Source organism: Odocoileus virginianus, chromosome 4, assembly GCF_023699985.2.
Source record: "Odocoileus virginianus isolate 20LAN1187 ecotype Illinois chromosome 4, Ovbor_1.2, whole genome shotgun sequence".
In the NCBI taxonomy this organism is placed as follows: Eukaryota; Metazoa; Chordata; class Mammalia; order Artiodactyla; family Cervidae; genus Odocoileus; species Odocoileus virginianus.
The window spans coordinates 50,564,048-50,582,533 of NC_069677.1; the positions used below are offsets into that span (position 1 = coordinate 50,564,048).

The window sequence follows — 18,486 nt, forward strand, 5'->3', positions numbered from 1 at the left end:
CTCTCTGCTTTGTTTTTCCTTAATCTCAGGAGGAGGGGCTGCAAGTGGTTTAAGCTTCAGTCTCTGGCCAGAGGTGGCGGGTTCAGATTTGTCTGTTCCCACTTCCATAACCTTGGGCAAGCCCCACTGCTTCTCAGTCGTGTCACTGGAAGAATGGGATGATAACAGGAGTTCAGTGAGCTGACAGAGGCAGAGTGATGTGAACAATGCTGGATGGAATGTAGCAAGCAATTTAAAAATGTTACAAATGCCAGCTATGATGATTGTCTTGGTTTCCATAAATTGTCACTTTCCTCATTCTCAGAAAATTAGATCACATTTAGGCATTACTAACTACTAAGGCCTCAGCTTGAAGTCGTGATAATCGAACCATCACTTTAAAATTCCTAAGGGAGGGGTATTTCTCGAAAAGACTCAGTACTGGCAATACTCAACAGCTTCCTTTGATGGCAGCTAGGAGACTGGGCTTCCCTGGTGGTTCAGTGGTGAAGAATCCGCCTGCCAATGCAGGAGATGTGAGTTTGATCCCTGAGCTGGGAAAATCCCCTGGAGAAGGGAACGGCAACCCACTCCAGGATTCTCACCTGGAAAATCCCACGGACAGAGGAGCCTGGCAAGCTATAGTCCATGGGATTGCAAAGAGTTGGACACGACTGAGCAACTAAACAACAACAAAAAGGAGATTAGGGGGAAAAGACCCAACATTAGTCAAAGCATTCGAAGAGATAAAAATTTTGTAAACAAATATCCCAAGGTGACTACAGTGTTTTAAGTAAATACATTGTGTTAGAGAAACTGGTTTGTACATCTGTTCTATTTTTGCTTTTTTGAATACTGTTCTAGAAAGGCAGGGAATCTGAAGCATTATTAAGCTGAGGCCTTTTCTGGGATGTTGCTAAGCAAAGTTCACAATCCAGGGCTACTAATTAAAATTAATTCTGCTTATTGTGCATAAATTAGGTCCTAATGAGGTGAGAAACTGCAGTAAAAATAATGAAAGAATGAAAATACCTCCTTTGAATAAAAACAAAACCAGGGAAGCTTTATATTCTCAATTCTATCTTGCTTCTCTGCAGCCTGCATTTGGATTAAAAACAAAACAAAACAAAACAGCTCTGAGAACAGGGAGATGGAAAATTGAAACAAAATCTTTCATGTAATTAGCTTATACAATTCCAGGTAGGGCAAATAGAACTCCTGTGAATGGTAGAGAATGAAGTCTTTGAAGGCAGTGAAAGGGAAGCGACTCAGGGACTTTTAGTTCAAGACCAGTCCCAAACTAAAAGGTAAGTGCATGGGAAAGGATCCGATTCCAAGCCAGAGTGATATGAATGTGTCAAAAGAACCCAATTTTGTTGTGATCATGTACACACATTGTCCGTCCAAAGGTTACTCGTAAATAATAACTTGTATTGATGAATACAAGTTAAATACAAGTGTTTAAGTTCCACACTTTTAATGAAAATATTTTTGAGTAGGCAGCAAGAGTAACAAAGAAGAAATGTTGAGTGAGAGAGAGAGAGAGAGAGAGAGAGAGAGAGGCAGGAAGTCAATATTTCCATGTACTGGATTTCCAAAAACATGAAAGTCCCAATGGGACTTTCTGGAAAAGGCAAATTCCAGGTTGCCTATTCTTGGTACATGCGTGCTAAGTTGCTTCAGCTGTGTCCCACTCTTTGTGACCCTATGGACTGTAGCCTGGGTTCCTCTGTCCATGGGATTGGTCAGGCAAGAATACAGGAGTGGGTTGCCATGCCCTTCCCCAGGGGATCTTCCCGACCCAGGAATTGAACCCACGTCTCTTACATCTCCTGCATGGGCAGATGGATTCTTCACCCCTAGCACCAGCTGGGAAGCCCCTCAATTCTTGATAAGATTTGTGTTAAATACAATGAGTGGGCAGGGCATTGAGTTTCCTGGAACTGGAGATCACAATCTGGTGACCCTTAACTGAAATCTGTCTGCAAAACCAGTTTTGATGATCTACACTGATTTTAAAAATATTTTTGAAATCCAGCTGTCACAAAAGAAGATGTCACATCCTTTTTTTTTTTAAAATAAAATTGCAAGTCCTGGATTCTCTCACAAACTCTGAGGTTCTGGCAATGCTGGGCCAGTGTTCCTGCCTGCCAACAGCTGGCAGTAGCTGTGTGGCATCTCCCACACATCTGTTAGCTGCCAGGCCCGGCAGGCTGTGGAGGTTTCACCCTTACCAAGGGTATTTATATTGGTAGAGGTGTCTTAGGGGTGAAGAACAGTAGGACCTTTGGAAAATCTTTTCTGAGGCAAAATACATCTGTTTGAAGGTAAACAGATGGGAGTATTGCGGGATCTCTTGGGGGACCCTAATGGACAGGCCTTTGCTCTATGGAAGATGGCACCAGTCACTTCTCAGGTCACTATCAGGGTATAAAGATTTGAATATCCACCTTCAGATTGAATTTCTCAGGACAGTTTCCTTCATCATCAGTTTCCTTCACCATGCAGTTTAGCAAAATGCATGGCACAAATTGTGCCTAATATTTCTTGAATGAATAAAAGTTCAGATGACTATAAAGTTCTCCACTCTCTAAATTGAGCATGAGAAGGTATTTGGTTTTCTTTTTTTAAAGAAAAAAAAAAAAGGCAGTTCAGGTCTCTGGGTGTCATCTCTCCCCCACCATACAGGAAAATCTCCATTTCCTCTATGGACCCTTATGATCCTCAGGAAGTTCACTTCCTACTAGCCAGCAAACTAGACACCAGCAAACTGTACCACCTCTAGAGTCCCTTCCAGCTCTTGCAATGAGCCTGACAAAAAATGAGCCAAGAGGATACCAACTGATGACCAGCTGCGCTCCAGGGAGGAACACGGGGCATTTGTCACTTGCTTATCTGGGCAATATAGCGTTGAAATCAGGGCGCACCCGGCTTCCACAAACTCAGTGAATAATTCTTGTGTCAACCAGCTGCTTTCATTTTGTTAAAAGCAAACTGGTTTTCAGTGTTCCAATGTACTTGGCCGGATTTTCCACAGGATAATGATGAACAAACGCTGGCTGTTTATAAACCTTGCTTATAAATCAGGAAGTCCAAACTCAGAAAGCCTACAGGGCCAGGCAGGTAGTAGACATGGATGAAAGTTGCTGGCACGATCAAAAGGCACAGCCATTCTCCCTCACTGTAAGTTGCCGTTCTTAAGCTGCCAAGTCGTGTCCGACTCTTCTGCGCCCCCACGGACTGTAGCCCGCAAGGCTCCTCTGTCCATGGGATTCTCCAGGCAAGAATATTGGATTGGGTTACAATTTCCTTCTCGAGGGGATCTTCCTGACCCAGGAATTGAACCCACATCTCCTGCATTGGCAGATTCTTTCCCTCTGAGCCACCAGGGAAAGTACCTGATGCTAATGTAGGAATTTGGGTCCAGTGTTGCTAGGTCTTCTCATTTTTTTAAGTGAAGCCATGTGTCTGACTTATACAGACAGTTCCAAATTAAACAACAGCAACAAAAACAGACCCAACTGAGCAGGTGATGTTGAGTCTTAAACCCTCAGGTTTCTGAAGTCTGCTGTTTAGGCAAATAGCAGGTAACTTCCTAGGTGAAGGCTTTTATGATAAGGAAGGCATCTAAGGCACCTTGGTGGCCCGTGCAGAGCAATAAACAAATCTCCTCTCCTCCCCCATCCTCAGCTACAAAGGGCCACTAGGACCCTCTGAAAAGAAACCTAAGTTTTATTTTTTCTTGGATTTTTTTCTTAATGAGGTACTTTGGAACCTTTACAAAAAAAGAACCATAGAAATGCGAAGTAGTTAACTCACAAAGCACCCATGTGGGAACGCGTTAGTAGTATCAGCCAGAGACAAGAGCATAACTCCTCCTCCAGCAGCTGGAACTGCGGTGCACGTGAACGTCTGTGCGAGTGTGTGTGTGTGAGTGTTTTTTACAATAGGTGATTAACGCTGAATACTTATTTTAAGAACGCTTTTTTCTTTTTTTATTCCAAATCTGGTTTTAGTCCTTTTCCTCCTTCACCAAATAACCCTGGGACGGAAATGCATCCCTTGCCCAGATCGGTTTTGTTTTGTTTCGAATGTGGGGAAGGAAATGGGCAAACTTTTCAGACTTTGATCCCTGAACCGATTACTTTCTGACTCACAATGAGGCCAGAGAGAGGACATGTGAACAGAACAGATGCTGAGAATCTGCACTGTCCCAAGCCTCAGCAGTGGTGTGGGCTCCTCTAGCTAGATTTTACAATAATGATGAAAATAAAATACTACATCACTTCCATCCTGGCTGTGTGTCTCACTTTGTGGAGAAAAAAAAAAGTTGTGTCTAAAAGCCAATTTTTATTTTTAAAGTGTCATTTGTAAAGTGGAGATATTAATCACTACCTTGTAGGATTTTTGTGAGCATCAATAAGTTTAACATCTATAAAACACCTAGAAGAGTACCTGGTGTATAGTAGAAATGAAAAGATCGTGGGTAGTCTTATTGCTATTACTTTATACTTTTTTGTATGCTTTGTGACCTTGCTGCTCTGCTTGTGGCCTGGGATTCCCAAGCATCCTCTGGGTGCTTGTTAGAGACACGGGATCTCGGTTCCTTCTGCAGACCTCCTGGCTCAGTCTGTTTGGGCTGCTGTAACAAATCACCCCAGACAGGGTGGCTTAAATGCCAAATACTTATTTCTCACAGTTCTGGAGACAACAAGTCAGACAGCAGGGTGCCAGCTTGGTCAGGTTCCAGATGCATGCCCACTTCCCTGTTTATAGAGAGTGGTCTCCTTGCTGGGACCTCCCATGGTGGGAAGAGAGTGAGCTGGCTTTCTGGGCTCTTCTTATCAAACCACTAATCCCATGAGGGCCCCACCCTCATCACCTAACGACCTCTTACGGGCTTCACCTCCAAATACCATCACCCTGGGGATTAGATTTCAACATATGAGCTCTGGGAGACACAGGCATTCAGTCCATAACACCTATCTGAATCAAAAGCTGAACTGTAGCAAGACTGCAGGTGAGCCATATTCCAGCCAAGCTGGAGAAAGCTTAGCTTTATGAAGTATTGCTGTAGTTTAGTCACTAAGTCACGTCCAACTCTTTTGTGACCCCACGGGCTATAGCCCACCAGGTTCCTCTGCCCATAGGACTTCCCAAGCGAGAGTATTGGAGTGGATTGCCATTCCCATCTCCAGGGGATCTTCCCAACCCAGGTATCAAACCCAAATCTTCTACATTGGCAGGCAGATTCTTTGCACTTTTTATATTTTAAATATCCTTAAATAATGTCCTGAAATTTGAATTCTTTTGTACTACCTATACTATGTTTGCTCTGTGTTTCATCTGCACCATTATTTATTATACTTAATACATATTTTGAATCGTCCTAATTTTTAAAAAAGATTTTAGTTTGTTCCTAAATAGTAGTATAAAAGATTCAAAGCCTAGTTATATTTATTTCTAATATACTTTGAGATAAATAATTAGCTATTAAGTTAAAAAAAAAAAGTCCTCATGTACCAGTAAAAGCCTGGGTGTGTCCAGGGTACGCACATCATCTTTTAAGCAACATTCCCCCTGGGCAGAGGGTCTCACTGTTTATAAGAAAGCTGTGCTCAGTGATTTAATAAAGTGAAAGTTTTTTTTCCCCACAGATCTAAATAATCACTCTCTGGTTTTTCTCTCTTGTCAGTTCAAACTGAAGCTGCATAATATGACAGAAAAGATTTCACCAGTTTGATAGACCACTTTCTAGTATGTATCTGGGTCACATTCCTTTCTCTCTTCTTTCTTAACTTCCATCAATATCTATTGTGTAGCCACTACATGCCAGGCCTAGTGATTGGCATGAAAGACACAACTGAGGAAAACAGAGTTCCCTCGTAAGGGCCCTGCCATCTGGTAGGTTGTGATGAGTGTAGCAAAAGTGAAAAAGGTTTTGGTAGAGCAATGCTCAGGACATCATGGAGGCACAAGGAGAACACCTGACCCACCCATGGGGTCTAAGCAAAGTTTCCTGGCAAGAAGTAGAGTCTTAGCTCAAACACAAAAGACTCGCCAAGGGGTAGAGGGGAGGACAGGCTTAAAAGGGGACACTCCATGGGCAGAGCTGCAGACCAAGAAACAACAAAGCAAGTCTCCCAGAGTCTGTTTCTTCATTCGTGATGTGAAACAGGAAAGATGGTTACCTCATTAGACCACTTAGAACGAAAGCACTAAGGTATGTGCTCATCTGTGAGAATTATGTGTCAGCACTTTCAGGGATCTGTGTACAGAGGAGGAGGCAGTACCACATAATAGCTATCATTCCACAACTAGTTATACACCCAAGAGAAATGAAAATATGTGTCTACATAAAAATTTGCCCACAAGTATTTATAGCATCATTATTCACATTAGCTGAAAAGTGGTAACAACCCAAATGCCCATCAACTAATGAATGGGTAAATGAAATATGACATATCTATACAATGCAACATTTTTTGGCAATAAAAAGAAATTAAGTATTGATACCTGATACAGAATGTATGAACCTTAAAATACCATGCTGAGTGAAAGAAGCCAGAAATAAAAGGTTACATAATATATAACTCCATTTACATGAGATGTCCAGGATAGGCAATTCTGGACAATAGGTGTATTTAATAGATTCTTATAAATCTAGAAAGACAAAGTAGGCTGACTAGTGGTTGCCTATGGCTGGAAATAGGATGAGTGTGGTAAGCGCCTGCTAATGGATACTGAGTTTCCTTTGGGGGTGTAGAAGTGTTAAGATCAATTGTGGTGATGGTCATACAACTCTCTGAACATACCAAAAACCACTGAATTGTACACCTATTTTTTTTCCTTTTATCGTTTGGCTACACCATACAACATGTGGGATCTTAAGTTCTCCAACCAGGGATTGAACATGTGGCCACTGAAGTAGAAGCGTTGAGTCTTAACCACTGGACCACCAGGGAAGACCCTGAACTGTTCACTTTAAATATTTAAATTGTAGTATGTGAATGATCTTAAGCTATTATTTTAATTGCTAACACTCTCATAGCATAACCTAGGCAGAGTTCTAAGTGTTGTATACCGTTTATGTTAACAGTTTGTTACCTTACCCAGTGAGTTAGGGACCATGATGGTCCCCAGAGGTGACTGTCCCACAGCCAGTAAGTGGGAGAGCTGCAATATGAACTCAGGATGTCTGGCTCTGGCAGATATACACTTAACTTCCACTCTACACTGTCCCAGCTTGGGAACCATCAAAAGATTTCGTTTTAGACTTAAACCTCTGAGTTCTGATCTTGGCCCTGTTGCTTACCAGCCAAGCGATTCTGGACAAGTGACTGAAGTTAGTTTTCACATATGTTAAATGGAGATGATAATATTGCATACCTCATAGGGCTGGTATTTAGTACAAGGACTATCTGTAGCAAGCCATTATTAACTGCGAGGTCCTTCTATGCAGTATTGTCACTGGTTTAAGAACTGAAATGCAGCCCACAGATTGAAGCAGCAGGCAGCCCAACACCATGGAGACTTGGAGAGAGTCGGCTTATTATTTCTGCAAGTACAGAATTTTCCACATAGAAATGGCCTGGTAAACTAGAGGTCTGGCATTCTACCTTTTACATAACGTAACTTAAAATTAAAGGTTTCAATGACAATAAAAATATTTGCCACATGCATGAAGCATTTGAACTGTTAAGGAGTTGCCTTTTATTGCATGAAAATAAGCAGAAGTGTGGGAAGGAAAGAAATGTGTCACTTCCCCAGCATTGACCTGCAAGGGCAGAGTGACCTTACAGGAGAAGAAAAATGCCAGTAATTTCCAAACTAATCTAATTTTAAATTTCTGGATTTTTCATTTCATCTTGTGGAGACGTACTGATTCTTGGAAAGAAAAATAAAAGCCCAACAACATTAGCGACAAATGAAGTTATATAAGTTTTGCTGGCGAACGTGCACTGCCCGGCGCTACAGAGCTCATTTGCAAAGCTGGGAAGCAAATCAAAGTCCGCCATGGTTCTCTCAGTGCCCAGGATGTTTCTTTGAGCACAGTTTGTGACCAGAATTTTGTTTTTATTCAGGAGGTGGCACAGTTTGCCGTGGTGTGATTCAGTCTCCTCTTTTATCTCCTATAACTTTCCTTCTAACACTCAAGGGACCAGCACCCCCCGCAGATTTCCACCCTGGGGAAAATGGACCAGCTGTGCAGGTCATCTCTGACTCCTCCTTTACTCAGCCATGTCTGCCCTATGCGCCCAGTTGGCAGGCCTCCTCCAAAATACATCATGAATCTCTTCACTTCTAACTCCTTTGCCATGTCTAATCTAAGCTACCTAAACCTCCTGCTTGGGCTAAGTAACTGTCTTCTAAACGTTCTGCCTCCACTGTGCTCCCTAGAGTCACTCCTCTGCAGAAAAACCAGAGAGGTATTTTATTTTATTATATTTATTTTTGGGGCCTCATTGGGTGGCTGGTAGGATCTTAGTTCCCCCACCAGAGATTGAACCTGTGCCCTTGGCAGTGAAAACATTAAGTCCTAACCACTGGAAGTCCTAAGAGAGATATTTTAAAAGTGCATTGGGTCAATCTCCTGCTTTAAATCTATCAAAACTCAGAATCCAAACTGACAGTTGGAATATGAAAAGGTGTTCCATATCATTAATCATCAGGGAAAGTAAAGTTAAACCTACAGTGAGAGACTAATACAGACCTTCCAGAATGACTAGAATTTTAAAAATTAAAAAGACTGACAATATCAAATATTGCTGAGGATGTAGAGGATGTGGAGGAACTAGGATTCTAGACACTGCTGCTGCTGCTAAGTCACGTCAGTCGTGTCTGACTCTGTGCGGCCCCATAGATGGCAGCCCACCAGGCTCCGCCGTCCCTGGGATTCTCCAGGCAAGAACACTGGAGTGGGTTGCCATTTCCTTCTCCAATGCATGAAAGTGAAAAGTGAAAGTGAAGTCTCTCAGTCATGCCTGACTCAGTGATTCCATGGACTGCAGCCCACCAGGCTCCTCCGTCCATGGGATTTTCCAAGCAAGAGTACTGGAGTGGGGTGCCATTGCCTTCTCCGAGACACTGCTAGTGGAAAGGAAAATTGTTTGGTGATATCTAAGAAAGCTAAATATATGCTTACCTAAAATCACTGCGGATGGTGATTGCAGCCATGAAATTAAAAGACACTTACTCTTTGGAAGAAAAGTTATGACCAACCTAGACAGCACATTAAAAAGCAGAGACGTTACTTTGCCAACAAAGGTCCGTCTAGTCAAGGCTGTGGTTTTTCCAGTGGTCATGGGTGTGAGAGTTGGACTATAAAGAAAGCTGAGCACAGAAGAATTGATGCTTTTAGTTCAAAAGTTCATAGTTCATGGTGTTGGAGAAGACTCTTGAGAGTCCCTTGGACTGCAAGGAGATCCAACCAGTCCACCCTAAAGAAGATCAGTCCTGGGTGTTGATTGGAGGGAGTAATGTTGAAGCTGAAACCCCAATATTTTGGCCATCTGATGCAAAGAGCTGACTCATTTGAAAAGACCCTGATGCTGGGAAAGATTGAGGGCTGGAGGAGAAGGGGACGACAGAGGATGAGATGATTAGATGGCATCACTGACTCAATGGGCATGGGTTTGGGTGGACTCTGGGAGTTGGTTTTGGACAGGGAGGCCTGGCGTGCTGCGGTTCATGGGGTTGCAATGAGTTGGACATGACTGAGCGACTCAACTGAGCTGGACTGACTGACCTGGCAATTCCCCTCCTAGGTGTGTGTGTGTATAGGTGTGTGTGTGTGTGTGTGTGTGTGTGTGCGCGTGCACACATATCCAGGATTAATGAGTACCTATGGGCACTAAAAGATGTTCAAGATTATTTATAACAGGGAATTCTCTGGCAGTTCAGTGGTTGGGGCTCGGTGCTTTCACTGCAGGGGTCTGGGTTTGATCCCTGGTCAGGAAACTAAGATCCCACAAGCCCACGTGATGTAGCAAAAAAAAAAAAAAAAACAATTCTAGCAGCTTCATCTCTAATAGACAAAAGTCAGCAACAACCTAAATGGTCATCAACAGTATAATAGATAAACTATGATGTGTTTGTATAATAACATGCAACAAGTAATATTGAAGTGTAGACTCCTGGCTCATGCAACTCTCTCAGCCAGATAAATGGAGACTGGGACTTCTCTTGTGGTCCAGTGGTTAGGTCTCTGCACTTCCACCCCAAGGGGCACAGGTTCCAACCTGGCTGGGGAACTAGGATCATGCATACCGTGGAGTGTGACCAAAAAAAACGTTTGTACTATATGATGTGATTGATAAGAAGTTCAAAAATGGGAAAAACTGGGACTTCCCTGGAAATCCTGTGGCTAAGATTCAGTGCTACCAAAGCAGGGGGCCTAAATTCGATCCCTGGTCAGGGAACTAGATCCCACTTGACACAACTGAAGATCCCACATGCCGTAACTAAGACCCAACACGGACAAATAAATAGATTTTTTTAAAAAAAGGAGGAAAAGCTAAGCTGCAGTGATAGAAGGCCAGTTGGTGATTACTCAGTTTTTACCTTTCCTGGGGCTAGGCTGGAGGGATGGTTGGATGGAGAAGTGGCATGAAGCTAGCATCTGAGGTTTGGAAATGTTCTATATCTTGAGCTGGGTGGTTGTTTCATGAGTTGTGTGTGTTGTCATCAAGTTGTACACATTTTGTGCACCTTACAACATATATTTTTCTTCAGTTTGAAAGAGTCAATAGCACCCAATGCACTTACAATGGAAGCTACATGTGACGTCTCAGGCTGGCTCCTGCCCTCTCGTCTCACCTCATCCTTCATGCCCCTTGCTCTTTATGATTCTCCACACCTGCTTTCTCACTTCCCCTCAAACATGATGCTTCTACATGTTACTCCGTGTTATTTTCTTCAAAGTCTCTACAGCCTTTGAAATTATTTTATTTGACTACTTATACCCTGCCTTCCTCTCCTAGCAGATCAGCTACATGGCGGTGGGATCATTGTCTGTTTTACTAAAGCTTTAGCCCCAGTGCCTACAATAGGGTGATTGTGAGACTCAGATATTCGTGGTATGCATCATGACATGGTCTTCAAATATCTGTAGAAAGTTACACTTCTGAGTGTTCATAGTTTCTTGATATTCTTAACATTTCAGATGGAAGATAGCTATTGTGGCCATTTTGCAAGTATCCTATATGACTAATATTCATTCCTTCCCTCTATAAATATTAATGAAATGCTCACTACAAGCAAAGTTGACTTAGCTAGTATCGTGCGCTGATAAAATGAGGGACAAGAGGGGGAGAGTAAAAAATACAGAAGACAGGAGTTGGAATTGAGGGATTATGTCTTAAATTTGGAAGAAGGTCACTGCTTCACATGAGACTGAAAAGGACAAGTGGGTGGGGATATAGATGAATTTTTTGGTAAGGAAGTGGAAAATTTTGAGAGTTCTTACTTAATGGCTTCTATTTCCTCTGAAGTTGGAAGCAACGTCATGTGCTGAAATAGAGAAGGGTAGGAGGGAGCTTAAGACACCGCAGTGGTTTTTATGTTCTTCCTGCTTAGGGCACATGTTCTTCAGTGTATCAGCACCTGCCCTGCCTCTGCCAGGGTGAAGGCTGCAGGATGGTGCTGGGGTAAAGTAGGCAGGGAGGGAGCTATGGGTCTTCATACAGTGTAGCTGAAATGGAAAGTCAACAATGGAGGTGAAAGGCAGTGAGCCAGGAGAAAGGGGAGATCCGGTCAATTACTTTTGTAACATCTAGATCAAGAGGGCAGAATGATCACACAGAGAAACTCCTTTCTTCTTCCAAGCACAGATAAAAACATTTTGAGAAATATAGACAATGATAAAAAAAAAAAAAAAAAAACAAACATAGGGCTTGGGGAAAGTGGTTAAGTCAGGAGAGAAGAGATATGGATTAGCTATTGACATTGTTAGGGAAATATAAATTTAAGTTTGTTAAAACCACTAAGCAATTAGAAATAGGATGTGTAACTTCCAAGCGTGTTGAAGAAAAGGAAAAGGAATTAGGAAAACTTGACAATCCGAAAGAAGAACAGAAGGGAACAAAGAGCAGTCTTTAGTGACTTCCCTGGTGGTCCAGTGGTTAAGAATTCGCCTGCCAGTGCAGGGGACATGGGTTCGGTCCCTGGTCTTGAAAGATTCCACATGCTGCGGGGCAACTAAGCCCAGGCTCTGCAACTACTGAGGCCTCACTTTGCAACTTCTGAAGCTTGCATGCCTAGAGCCTGTGCTCCACAGTGAGAAAAGCCACTGCAATGAGAAGCCCACACACTGCAACAAAGACTCAGCGCAGCAAGATAAATGAATGAATTTTTAAAAAAGAAATATGCTTTATAAAATAGAAACTATAAAATGTCAAAGATAAGTTAATTACTAATCACAATGAAAAATATTTTAACTCACCTATAAAAAGATGGGACTTTAAAAAAAAAAATCCAGTTATCCATATGACTTACAAGTTATATACTTCAAAAAGAATTACACAGGGAGATTTCAAATAAAAGAATGGGAAAAAGATACATCAGGAAATCAGTACCCCAAAGAAGGCTGGCTTAGCAATACTAATATCAGATAAAGTGGATATTAAATTTAAAGTATTTCTGGGAAAAAAGATTTCATACAGATTAAGAAACTATTCACTAAGACAGTATGAAAACAATAAATCTGTATGTCCTTAACACAGTTTTTATGGAAGATACTGAAAACTGGCTCATTCAATACTACTTAACCCTCTGCTTATTGTGGTAAAGAACACATTTCCGAGCTTCCCTTCTCTCTGTGACCAGGCTTCTGCCAACCAGAAATTTGGAAGGTTAAAGAAAATACTGTGACATAGTGGCCACAGTGTCCTTCAGGCAGGAAGGGTTGTTGCAGGGGTTAGGTTCTTCTGTGTTGTTGGAAGGGTTTGCAAATCCTGGCTTTACCATTGGCAGGGTGAAGTGTCAGGCAGTGACTGGCTGTGGCATTTCTATAGGTTGTTGGATATTTTTCCTGGCTGTGCTACTCACAGGCTGGGTAACACCCAAGCTTGGCTCCCCAGCTTCGCTGAAATTCTGTAAGCTACCTTGTACCCTGTAATAAATCCCTTTCTGCTTAAACTGGCTGGATGTGATCCATATACTATCCTAGGGTGTCTTCCCTGGTGGCTGGGTGGTAAAGAATCTGTCTGCAATGAAGGAGATGTGAGTTCTATCCCTGGGTTGGGAAGATCCCCCCGAGCAAGAAATGGCAGCCCACTCCAGTATTCCTGCCCAGAAAATCTCATGGACAGAGAAACCTTGCAGAGTACAGTTGGGAGTCAGTCACGACTGAGCACGCAGGCTACGCTAGAGGCTTCACTGGTGGTGTAGTGGTAAAGAATCAGTCTGCCAGTGCATGAGATGCCGGAGACACAGGTTCGATCCCTGGGTCAGGAAGAGCCCCTGGAGAAGGAAGTGGCAACCCACTCCAGTATTCTTGCCTGGAGAATCCCATGGAAGGAGGAGCCTGATAAACTATAGTCTATGACGCATGCATGCTGTGTTGGATGTAAGCCCAAGCACTAACAACATTTATGGGATTCTCACTGTGTTGGGGGAAGTGTGGCATTCTGGTGGATTTCCTAGAGCAGGTGACAGCTGTAGTGAGCTGAAGTGTGAGCTGGAATTCACCAGAGTGAGTGGAGACTAGAGCAGTAGGACAGCTCAGATGGAGAAGGAACAGCAAGTGCGAAGTGGAGCCCAGGAGATGCAGCGCTCTAAGCAGTTCAAGGTTCTTAACTCAGGATAAGGAGTACCGAGTGAGGAAAGAGGAGAGAAAAGGACAGGGTGGGCAGGCCAGGGCAAAGTCACAAATGACCCTGCATGCCTATGTGAAGACTACAACAAAGTTCAAACGAGCTCACAGAGTTGTAGATTCTGGTTATCATCATCTTGCCGCTACCCGCCCCCACCCCGTTGCCCCCAAGGAGAAAGCCTATGTGTGGTAGAAGAGAATTTAGTCAAATAGGAAAAAGTAACAGTGAGAAGTGAGAGGGGAGAAGGAGAAAGAGGTGTGGGGGTTGAGGGAAGAAGACAGAAAGGGACAGAGACAAGACAGAGAGACAGACAGAGAGTTCTGGCAAGGACAAATCTTAGGAGTCCGCCTGCCAATGCTGCATACACGGGTTCGAACCCTGGCCCGGGAAGATTCTACATGCCACGGGGCAACTGGGCCCGTGCGTGTCCCGGAGCCTGTTATCTGTGATCTGCGAGAAGCCCTAGCACAGCAATGAAGACCCAGTGCAGCTCCCCCCCGCCCCACCCAAAAAAACCCAACAGGACAAATCTTAGGATTCAGTCTCTGGCCTCTTCACAGCTGCCCTAGTTCCAATACCCCTTCTGTCATCCAATCAAACACTGACAAATATACCAACTTACAATCAAGTTGCTTATAAGACTCATTTATATATATTTTAGTAAACATTTCCCCCCTTCCTCTTTTTCCTCTTCATTTTTGTTCGTTTTGGTTATTAGGTAAATTCAATGGAAAATTATATATTTTTATATAATAAAATATAGGTTATTTTCAACATGTCAAACACTCAGGAAGAATAACTCTAGCTATAATGATCTTAATCAGTTTTAAGAGGACTTGATATTAGGAAAACTACAGAAAGTCAAGCAAATGTGCTAAATGAAGATTTGAAAGAAAGAGCAGTTGACCAGGTAGAAAGACTAAATTTTATGCAACTGTCAATTAAAAAAAATATATTTATGTGGTTGCACCAGGTCTTTAGCTGCAGCATGCGGGATCTAGTTCCTTGACCAGGGATTGAACCCAGGCCCCCTGCATTGGGAATGCAGAGTCTTAGCCATTGGACCACCAGGAAAGTCCCACAGCTATTATTTCTTAAACTTACAATTTTGGTTGCCGTGTGTGGAGGGGGAGGCTGTTGGAGGGCTTCTTCGCTACTCCTTGGTCTGCTGTGAGCAGACATTTTCCTGATCTCTAGTTCCAAACTGTATAAAACTATAATTTGTAGTGATAAAGGTACCACTGAAGTTGCTGTGTGTTGGTCGCTCAGTCATGTCCGACTCTGTGACCCCTTGGACTGTAGCCCACAAGGCTCTTCTGTCCATGGGATTCTCAAGGCAAGAATATTGGAGTGGGTAGCTATTCCTTTCTCCAGGGGATCTTCCTGACCCAGGGATCAAACATGGGTCTCTCACACTGTAGGCAGATTCTTTGTCACTGAAACCCAAAGGACATGTTTCCTCCCTGTCAGGAATTGAACCCTGGTCTCCTGCATGGCAGGTGGGAATACTCACCATTACACTAACGAGGACGGCAAAACATAGACAGGTTCCACTGAGACTTGAACTCAGATCGCTGGATTCAGAGTCCAGAGTGCTAACCACTACACCATGGAACTGTGCATATCATGCAAGAGTGCCGGGGTTCAGCCTCGGCAGGATCCAGGGGGTACCCTCGGGATGAACGGTGTCGGTGAGAGAAGACACGTGAGACCAGCCTTGATAGGGCCAAGTCTGTGAGGGAGAGGGAGAGAGAGAGAGAGAGAGAGAGAGAGAGGGAGAGAGAGAGTGACCAGACGGGGGGTGCGGCAGAGTCTGGCAATGATTTATTTTTTTACTGTAGCTTTTATACCCTAAGTTAGTACATCTCTAAGGGGAAGATAGTTTAACATTACATCAGCTTGTTCTTCACGAAACCAGGGTGTTTTCTGCATACTTCTTTGTTTATGAGGGTCTTGTACATTATCTTCTGCCCTTGGGGCCTATTAACATTTTATGCAGGTCAGGTGAATGTAAACCTATTTTCCGTTTATATGGTGACCTTAACTGAAAGGTAGCAGTCTCATAGGGCAACAGTACAGAGTAGAAGTATAACCTTGTTAACACAAAAATTAATCTTTCTGCAGAAGTTGTCAGTTGCGTTTATCTAAGAAGTTCACCCCAGACTGACTCTGCGACTTTGGTGAGGCAGCCTCTGCCTAGCACTCCTGGCTGACAATTAACAACCATCTCATTGTTACCACACTAGGGCTAAGCTTTTATTTCTCTAGATCTTTAACTATATTAACAATGGTTTCTATAACACAACCTTAGCACATTAAAAGCAAAAACACAGCAAGCAAAACACAGCAAGCAAATGTTAACCCAATAGCTACTTTTAGAATAATTTTTCTTGTGTTTTCTAATAGGGCTTCCTCACCCCCCAAAGGGCTCTATGCCTGTTAGGGCCTTTATATGATCAGGTTCTTTATGTTATTTTATGATTAGGGTATTATAAGCAATCATGCATATTAGCACCAAGGGCATAAATGCATTTGCCAAACGAACTAAAATACCAGCAAAGGAGTTTAAATTAAAACACTCCTTTTACCCTGGATAATCTCATAAACACCACCACCTGGGAAACTTATTGATTAAAGTTCTAAATTGATTCTTACTTGGAAGGAGATCGGGGAAGGCCTTCTGCCTGTGTCACAGAAATTAGGGAGTAGTCCATTGAGGCAGGCATCAGAAAGACAGATATCATCTTTAAGGTGAGCGCCAGGGGGCAGCTTTTCGAAATCCCTGAAAACCTGATCTGCCTTGCCTGTCAGGCTTTCTCCTCGTGACCTTGTCATGGGTGGGATCTGTGAGCTGGCCTTTTCAAAACCCCTGAAAACCTGATCCACCTTGCCTGTCAGGTTTTCTCCCTCATGACCTTGTCATGGGTGGGATCTCGTGTGTTGGATCCCAGCAGAAGAGCATTATTTAATAAGTGATAGTAGAACAATTGGTTACATACTAAGGAAAGATGTCAATGTAGATCCTTATTTTACATCTAAGACCATACCAAATCCAATATGGATTAAAGAGAGCAGAAACTGCCAATCACATCAAAAAGACTAAAGGAAAAACTTGACTTTGTATTAAGTATCAGTGAAGTGCAAAGGAGTTTGGGAGTGCTTTCTAAGCTTAAAAGTGTTAGGAGAAATGTTTTAAGAGAAGAGATTGAATGCACTTGGCCACAGTGATTACAGACTTCCATACTGTCTGACTCTCCCAACTAATATATCCTTAACTTAGGAAAAATCTTGCCTCCATATGAAAGACAACATATTACAGTTGACCCCTCCTCCCACACATGTTGTTCAAGGGCCAACTATATTATACAAAGTGCTCATGCAAATAAAGCAAAATCAGTATAAATACAATTTCCAAGCACCTAGCCCTGGTCCAGTCTATGCTGGAGAGTTGGCAAACATTCAGTTAAGGTGGACATCCCCAGTTGGTCCAGGAAGAACCTGAGGGTCAGAGATGTGAAGGTTCTTGCCTATGTCACTAACCTCAGGAGCCATGCGCTGTTTTTGACCTGTCAGTCTTCTGATCCATCCGAGCCCCACCCAGTCAGGCTCACATGCACACCTTGATTTATTTCAAGGCCCTGGCCCAGGCCCAGGAGATGAATAGTCTCAGGTATTGAAGGTGTGGTCCCATTCCTCTTGCCAAGTGATCAGGTTTAGGAATGAACAAGTGCCAGATTCTGGCAATTAAGTTGAGAGGGAGAAATCTTCTAAGAAGTGTTTGGGAAGTAATGTCTCACTCATAATAGACAGTGCCCTTGTCTTTTTCACTCTACCATCTTGTATTCCTACCAGGATTATCTGAAAATTTAATCTGTTGCTCCATACCTTCGCTGGGCCTTGATATTGCCAGTTTATTGTTTGTTTTGTTTCTTGTATTTTAGCAAATCTAATAAATGTGTAGTGGTATTTTGTTGTGATTTTAATTTGTATTTCTCTGAGTACTGCAAAACCAAACAAACAATACCTAATGCAATAAATATCTTAAAGAACAAGTTTTGTGAATTTAAATGTATTGATCTTTTTACTTGCTAATTTCCTTTTTATCTTTAAAATTAAAAATTCTCCTCCAATGAGAAATCAGAAGAAAATTCAGCTACATTTTTAAGGTTGTGTATGGATGTGGTACCTAGAGATGCTATAGACATCTCATTATCATTAAATGTGGGGCAGAGCCAAGTCTTTGCAGGTGAAAAGGTCAGTCCTAATCATACTCCCCCTTCCACCCCAACCAGAGGCTCTATCATATTTGGGACTCTATCATAGGGAAGATAGTACATTTCCTTCTTATTTAGTACCATTGATCTTGGGTCTTCCATTGCTTATCAAATGCCTTGTAACATTTGGCAAGATGTTACATCAATGCACAAGAAAAGCATCAAAGTGTCATCAAAGGGAAACAGCTATTCCTTAGCCTTCTTCCCAAAGTATTTTCAGCTGCCTAAATACATTTATTTTGAGTTATCTGTTGGGGGCTTGGGCTGGTGGCACACTCAGTGAGTGGAAGTACTGAGATTTGAAACCATACATACAATTCTAAATGAGAATATAGCCTATTAACACAGAGAAAAAAAGGTTTAACCTCATAAGCAAGCAAAGAAAAGTAGACTAAACAAGAATGAGACTCCATTTTAAA

At 42.6% G+C, this 18,486-nt stretch overlaps 1 non-coding gene across 1 annotated transcript; it reads right to left on the reverse strand.

Annotated features, from left to right (window-relative positions):
• Positions 1-15,338: 15,338 nt before the first annotated feature.
• Positions 15,339-15,410, reverse strand: TRNAQ-CUG (transfer RNA glutamine (anticodon CUG)). Its single transcript has one exon. It is a non-coding gene; the product is annotated as a tRNA-Gln (tRNA).
• Positions 15,411-18,486: the final 3,076 nt, after the last annotated feature.